This window comes from Emys orbicularis, chromosome 19 (genome assembly GCF_028017835.1).
Source record: "Emys orbicularis isolate rEmyOrb1 chromosome 19, rEmyOrb1.hap1, whole genome shotgun sequence".
NCBI classification, from domain to species: domain Eukaryota; kingdom Metazoa; phylum Chordata; order Testudines; family Emydidae; genus Emys; species Emys orbicularis.
The window spans coordinates 7456885-7465425 of NC_088701.1; positions in this window are offsets into that span (position 1 = coordinate 7456885).

An 8541-nucleotide genomic window follows, 5' to 3' on the forward strand; every position below is an offset into this window, starting at 1 on the left:
GTTGACCAGCTGCACTCAACTTGTGTGTCCATTACTTCCAGTCCTTCGTGATATGCTCATGATCCGGCAGAAGGCGACTTCTTTCAGAACACAATTTTCTATTCAATAAGGAAAAAGAATGCTCAGCTGTAGCTATTGTGACTGGGAGTAGCAAGAGATGAATTCCTACTTCTTTCATCCCAGAAAACATAGCACAAAGATTGGTCGAACCACTAGTGAGGAATAAGAAGTTGAAGTTAAATCTTCATTAATTTATTGTATAATATTCCACTCTGTGTTCAAAATTCTCTATTCTGTCCTGATCACATAGCAACCCTATTGCTGTTAGTGCCTCACTCCACTCAACTGTAGGTGTTTTATAGAACAGCATCTGTAAAAGCTACGTAGAGGTTAAGTAGAATCCAGAAATCTCTATTGTAGATTTGTAAGAATCAAGTCTGTGTACTTTTTCAGCTGGCTTAACAAACAGTTCTTGTCCTCTTCACTTAAGGAGTCAATATAAGTACCTTCATTAGTCAACTTCTGAACTGAAGTCTTTGCTTCTTCCAGTACATTTTCAATGGATATCTCTGATTGATCCAAGGGTAGCTTTTATTGCTGGACAAAGATCTACTACTGTTGTAGTAGATGCCTGGATGACATTGTTTAATGACCCAAGTGGTTTCAATAGACTTACAGGAGAGAATGGCGATAGTCTTCTCTGAACTTAGTGACAAAAGTAGTCCACCAGCCTCACTATTTAGATCTGTCCTATCTTGGTGGATACTTTCCAAAGCCATTAGTAACGGTTGCAGTAATTTTAAGACAACAGCCAAGAATCGCTAATGAGAAAGCCAGCAGGTTTTCCCAGGTTGGACTAATTTGAACTTCAGTCCCAGTGTATCTTCTATATTTTCCAAGACATTCAGTCCTTCTGGACTCTTGCTGAAAAAAAGAGTGTAAAAAGCCATTAAATGTATGGCTTTTTAATGTCTTTTGAAGATTCTGCAGCTCGTACTAGCACGAGCTGGAGTAGATGGCCTCTGCAGTGTGTATAGGAGAGATTAGGGTTACACTTTTCTCTGAGCAAAGCTTGTTCTCCACTATGTCTTCCAGAGAAGTTTGTAGCTCCATCAAATGCACAGGCAGCCATCTGTTTGGAGTTCAATTTACAAGCATTTAACTCTTCTAAGATGTCACAGATGCAGCTGATGTGTCTTCTATAACCTGAACATCTAGAATGCATCTACTGGCCTACCACGGACATCAAGATAACATACACAATGACTTAATACTTCATGCCTATTTGCATTGGTGCATTCATCAGCCATGTATGCACATATTTTGAACATGGTGAGAGAGTTCTTCATTTTTTCAACTGCTGAGTCTTTCACTGTTGCTGCATCACACGCTTCTAGAGAGTCAGCTGAGTTTTTTCAGAAAGATAGCGAGCATTTGCCAGTCTTGTTTGAAACCAGTGTCCAACTTCAAGATTAACAAGTGACAATGCACTTAACATTGGCCTCCAGTTTGTAGTGTGTGGTATCTCTTGCTTAAATAGAAAGTATGATGCAACAGCCACGTTGGTTCACATAAACTGAGTTGTGTCTCCAGCAGGGCCGGCTCTACTGTTTTTGCCGCCCCAAGCAGCGCACCGAATTGCCGCTGCGGACGGCGGGGGCAGTCCGTGTGCCGTTAGGGCAGCACGCGCGTTTCCGCGGCGGCGGCGGCAATTCGGCGGCAGCTTCTGTCTTCAGCCAGAAGCCGCCGAATTGCTGCCGTGGGCAGCTGAATATAGAAGCTGCCGCCGAATTGCCGCCGCCGTGGAAACTCGCGTGCTGCCCTTAATGGCACACGGACTGCCCCCACCGTCCACGGCGGCAATTAGGCGCCCTGCTTGGGGGGGCAAAAACACACGGAGTGCCGCCCCAAGCACCTGCTTGGAATGCTGGTGACTGGAGCCGGCCCTGGTCTCCAGCATTCTTAACAGCCTCATTAAGTTCTTCTAAAATTGGCTTTGACAGTGACTGGCTTGTAAGGCTTTCTGCATGTTGATGCAGTCCAGAGGCATGGTGTTTTGCAGCCTTTTCATATAGGTTGTCAGTATTGGCTTAGCTAATCAGTGTGGCAAACCAAGCTTCTCCACTTTTACTATATAAATCCATGATATGCCCATATCTTCAATACTGCGTGCAGTTCTGGTCACCCCATCTCAAAAAAGATATACACCTCTACTCTGATATAACGCTGTCCTCGGGAGCCAAAAAATCTTACTGCGTTATAGGTGAAACCGCGTTATATCGAACTTGCTTTGATCCGCCGGAGTGTGCAGCCCCGCCCCCTGGAGCACTGCTTTACCGCGTTATATCCGAATTCATGTTATATCGGGCCGCGTTATATCGGGGTAGAGGTGTATTGGAATTGGAAAAGGTACAGAGAAGGGCAACAAAAATGATTAGGGGTATGGAACAGCTTCCATATGAGGAGAGATTTAAAAGACTGGGACTTTTCACCTTGGAAAAGAGATGACTAAGAAGGGATATGATAGAGGCTTATAAAATCTTGACTGATGGAGAAAATGAATAAGGAAGTGTTATTTACTCCTTCACTTAACACAAGAACCAGGGTTCACCCAATAAAATTAATAGGCAGCAAGTTTAAAACAAATAAAAGGAAGTATTTCTTCACACAGTGCACAGTCATCCATGGCACTTTTTGCCATCAATATCTATTAGCCAGGATGGGCAGGGATGCAACGCCATGCTCTGAGTGTCCCTAGCCTCTGTTCGCCAGAAGCTGGGAGTGGACAACAGGGGATGGATCACTCGATGATTCCCTGTTCTGTTCATTCCCTCTGAAGCATCTGGAATAGTCACTGTTGGAAGACAGGATACTGGGATAGATGGACCATTGGTCTGACCCAATATGGCTGTTCTTACACAAAAATAATTATAATAATAAAAATGTTTAGTACAGAAACTCCCCAAGATAATGACCTCTTGAGATAGCAATGATGTGAGATAATGACCTTAGCAAATAATGCATTTTAAAAATCTTGGCCTACTAGGAAACGTATATTTATATAAGTTTCCCAGTCACAAATCTAGCATTCTGGAGCGAAGTCACTAAAACATAGTCCAATGCTCTGGCCGCTGTTGTTTGTCATGCCAACGTTCACTCTACCGCTCCGTCCCCAATGGCCCTGCACTGTCACCTTCTGCTGCCACCTACCACTGTGACCTCTGCGAGTCGGTCTCGCGAGGTTTTACCCAGCTCTCAGTGATTTCAGCTCTCAGTGGGGGAACCCACTGCTAGTGCAGGCTGGGCTATCCCTTCCACAGAAACATTGTTCCACAGCAGGTCTAAGCACTTAGACCTGATTATCAGTGATTTCAGCTCTAGCGGTCATTTAACAAACCAAAAGACTCTCTATAGAACCTAATCAGCTCTCTCTCTAAACAGGAGAGAGGGGCAGGTCAAATAGTGCCTGTGACTTAGGCCTTGGCTACACTTGCGGATTCACAGCGCTGCCGTGGCAGCGCTGTGAAGCGCGAGTGTAGTCGCGCCGCCAGCGCTGCGAGAGCTCTCTCGCAGCACTGCAAGTACTCCACCTCTCCGAGGGGAATAGCTTGCAGCGCTGCAGGCGCTGCGCTCAGGGGGGGTGTTTTTTCACACCCCTGAGCGCAGCAAGTGCAGCGCTGTGAATTGCCAGTGTAGCCAAGGCCTTAGGCAGAGCCCACACCACCAAGCAAAACACCTGTGCCCCTACCCTCTCTCTCTTCACTAGGATATGGCATCCAAACCTCCTGCTTAGGGAGTGCAGTTCAGGTGAGGATGACCAGTGCTTAATTTGTAATGAAAGAGGTGCTGCGGCTCAGCCCTGGCAAGCCCTAGCACAAATTAGCACTGAGGGAGACCCCCTTATTCAGTCAGGCTAAGTACGGTTCTGCTGCCCTTTTCTCTTACAATAGGGATAACAACATTTCATGACCCCCACATTTAATACTTAAGTGATTTGTGATCCAACACCAGCCAAAATCGGTCACTTGGGCAGCACAGCTCTGTCTACTGGATACCTAGGGAGAGTAGGTGAGTTCATGTAAACACAGTCTGCTCCTGAAGCCTTTCCACCCACCCCTGGCTCATCACTGGCTGTCAGGGGAGAGCTCATTCAGACCTTGCTTACAAATCATCATTTGAAATTATTAGGTGGGCCAATACAGCCGAAACAAATGTGGCGGCATTGTCATAAATAACAGCTGTATGAGGAGGCTAGTCTTTGGTCATACTTTCCAAACCCATTATGCTTTCTAAGGTACAAGTATTTTCTCATATGCTGTATATGCTTTCAAAGTGTTTCAATTTCAATTTCCAACCAATAACTAAACTGGCAGCACTGCATGTAACTGGGGTGGGGGTGGGGGGGATGTTGGGGAAATTCAGGTGGGGTGGGGGAAATCCCTGGACTGCAGTATTCCAATCTCCAGTATCACCGATGCTGTATCTCCTCCCTACCTTACTCACGACTCTGCTCATACATCTAATGATGGCTTTAGCCCTGTTCACCACAGCATCTCCGTGGGAGCACATGTTGAGTAGCTTGCCCAGTATGACCCCTAAATCCTTTTCAGAGTTACTGCTTTCCTGGAGACAGTTCACCATTCTATAGGTGTGGCCTGCATGCATAGGCGCTGACTGCGTGGGTGCTCCGGGGCTGGAGCACCCACGGAAAAAAATTGGTGGGTGCTCAGCACCCACTGGCAGCTCCCTGCCCCGCCCCCCCCCGCCCCAGCTTATCTCTGCCTCCCAGGAGCGGCGCCAGGGTTTTTGCTGCCCTAGACGGCAGCGCTCCTCCTCTGAGCATTCGGCGGCAGGGGTCCTTCCGCTCCGCGTCTTTGGGGCACTTCGTCGGCGGGTCCCGGAGTGAGTGAAGGACCCGCTGCCAAATTTCCATGGTAGACCTGGAGCGGAAGGACCCCCCCGCCGCTGCATTTCCGCCAAGAGCGGCAAAATGCCGCCCCCCAAATCCTGCCACCCTAGGAAACACTGGCCCTGCCTTCTCCTCTGCAAGCGTGCCACCACATCCTGCTTCTCCCCCGTTCCCCCTCTCCCCCCTCCCTCCCAGCGCTTGCGCCGCAAAACAGCTGATTCGCGGGGCAGGGAGGGAGTGGGGAGGAAGGGGAACGCCGCGCGCTGGCGGAAGAGGCGGGGCCGGGATTTGGGGAAGGGATCCAATAGGGGCAGGGAGGGGGTGGAGTTAGAGCGGGGACTTTGGGGATGGGGTTGGAATGGGGGCGGGGCCAGGGGCGGGGAAAGGGTGGAGTGGGCACTCACCGGCGCTGGAGAAAGTTGGCGCCTGTGCCTGCATGCTTTGTTGCTAGGTAAATGACCTTGCATTTGGCTCTGTTAAAACTTGTGTTTGAATTGGTCCAGCTTATCAAATAGGGTGACCAGACATCCCGATTTTATCGGGACTGTCCCGATATTTGCTTGTTTGTCCTGCAAATGCTCCGGAGCCCGGAAGTGCTCGCGCCCCCCCCTGCCCCGACTCTGCCCCCTCCTTCCCCCATTGGCTCCCTCCCCAAATCCCCGCCTCTTCCCCAGGCTCACCATTCCTCCTCCCTCCACAAGCGCTGGAGGGAGGCCCTGGAGACGCAGGGGGAGCGTGGTGCCATGAGTGAGAGTCTGGCCTGGCCCCGAGCAGGCAGGACTCAGTCGGGCGGTAGTGTTGGTGTCATTAGGCATAACCCTAGGTAACTCGGGAGGGTGGAAGACCACGAGTGTCGATGAAGCCTTCCTGCACTAGGCCTAAATGAACCAAACTCCTTCCATGTTTAAACTCTAATCGACCTCAAAAGCCAGATGCAGAAATTGGAATGTGTAGCAGTCAGTTATCAGGTGTAGCACCACTCATACCGGTGCCAAGCGGTAATAATGAGGCCTCCATACTTCTGGCTGAAAGGCAAAATAACAAAGCAAAGGAAAGGGACAAGATAATAATTCAAAAAGAAGTTACTAACAAGCTGGACTTATAGCCGCCAAGATGACTTAACTGCTTAAATGTAATTGCTTGCTACTTGCTTAATGTAAACTATTATAGGAGGAGGGAGGGGGAAGGGGGGAAGAAGGGAAAAGCTTAGCTGCAAAATGTATAAAAAGAGAAAAGCTGCTTATGATGGTGTGCTTGATCTGAGACGTGCCAGTCTCCTTGCACCGCTTTGAGATCTCAAATAAACTTTGATTGCTTCTCCACCCTGGTGTGTTCATTGGCGCGAAGCACACCGGGCAACGAACCCCGCTGTTGCTTTCCTCGGGCACTCTGTGCCGGCAACAGTCTTGGCGTCCCTGGGTGGGCTCGAGGCTGAAATTTAGCCTGGCCCGGACCCCTCTCAGAGGTCGACGGATTGCGGTGACAACCGACGCCCAGCGCGCACTGGTGACTTAATCGGGGGCCTCGGCGGAGACACGGTTTGGTCGACCCCGGAGGGCACAACAGTGCAACGCGCTCGTACAGTGGAGAAGCGGCTGCGGGCGACGGTGGGGAACCGGTCCCATGGATAGGGCGACGGTGTGAAACCGGACCCTTGGATAAGGTAGGAACAGTCCAGTGGGGACTTTACCTGTTTTGACCTGGGGACGCCCAGTGTCTCCCTAGGGTATGGGGCAGGGACACAGTACTCCAGGCAGGGCAAGGTGTACGCCTTTAGAAGGCATTTTGGTGAACTGGAAAGTGTTTGAATCGGATCCATTGACTAAAAGTAAACTGAAAAGGTTCTGTACAGTAGACTGGCCTCAATATCAGCTAGAGGACCAGGAAAGGTGGCCACCGGAAGGATCACTTAATTATAATACGATCCTTCAATTACTTCTGTTTTCTCAGCGAACGGGTAAATGGAATGAACATATGTATGTACAGTTGTTTATGTTGCTAAGAGATAGGTCAGATCTTTTGCTGAGGTGTAATTTAACCCCGACAGGATCGGCAGTGGCTAATGTTAGTCCCTCGAACCCCTCCCCGGTTGTGATGGCGGAGCTGGTGTCCCCTTCGGCTCCAACACCCCCACCATATAAAGACAAGGTGCCACAGGTCCCAGAGATTGCCCCCTCGGTGGGATTCTATCCATTGATTACTGAGACTCGGATAGCCCGTCCTGAAGCAAACAATCGCCCGGCCACTACTATGCAGGTCTATACGCATGTGCCTTTTAACCCGGTGGACCTAGCAGCCTTTAAGGCACAGGCAGGGGAATTCTCCACGAACCCAAGCAAGTTTATCTCGGTCTTTGAGGGGTGCCTGGCTAGCCATAAGCCTGACTGGGATGATTGTAATGTCCTTATGCGGACCCTGCTGTCTGAGGTGGAGCGTAATCAGGTCGTGTCAAAGGCACGGAAGGAGGCACAGCGTAGACATGAGGAAAACGCAGCACACGTCCCTGCTGCTGCAGTTCAGGTCCCTACAGCAGACCCCCGGTGGAATCCTAACGTGCCGGCTGATCTCACCCGTCTCACTGTATACAAGGAGCTCCTATTACATGGTCTCCGACACTCAGCTGTCCGATATAACAATTGGGCAAAGCCGTATGAGCTAGTACAGGAGCCAAAAGAAAGTCCGGTTGCTTTTCTGCAGCGTATTCGGGATACCATCAGGCAAACTACTAATGCCAATCCCGATGATCCGGCCACCGAGGCAATTATAAAGGGTATCTTTACCAGCCGTGCCGCCCCTGATATTAAAAGGAAACTACAGAAAAAGGAGGATTTGATGATGGGCATGACCATGGCACAGATTCTGGAAACTGCAAACAGGGCTTACAGCCTTAGGGAGGGAGAAAAGGAAAAGAGGCAAGTGAAAATGATGGTTGCAGCAGTACAGGCTGGTGGCAGGGGAAGATTTCAGGAAGGTGGAAGGGGCCGGGGAATGAGAGGCCGTGGACGTGGGCGCCCTGGCTCACAGGAAAGGCATCTGGGTTGCAACCAGTGTGCCATATGCCGAAAGGAGGGACATTGGAAAAATGAGTGCCCCGAAAGGGAAGGTACCCCTATGATGGCAGCGGAGGATCAGGAATAGGGGTGTCAGGGGAGACGGACTATCCTGCCCCCGGAACCCCGAGTAAACATGCGGGTGGGAGATTTGGACATAGACTTTTTAATAGACTCTGGAGCGGCACGAACCGCCGTAAACCAACCCCTGCAGCTGCCCGTGGCAGATTCCCTCACTGTGGTGGGCGCCACAGGAAAAGGAACCAAGTGCCCAGTATATGCCCCAGCGGAATGTGCTTTGGGGAACAGAACTCTATCTCACAGACTGGTTTACCTCCCCGATTGTCCAACGCCTCTACTGGGACGGGACCTGCTTTGTCGCTTAGGTGCCACCCTGCATTTCACCCAAGATGAAATAACCCTCACCTTACCCCCCGAGAATGCGGGGATAATGACCCTTGCAATTGAGCCCTCAGCCATGCAAGCCCCAGAGTGGAGTCAGTGGGAGAAGCGGGTTTTTCCTCTGGTATGGGCATCAGGGATCCCAGGAAAGGCAGCCCATCATACTCCTATTACTGTTCA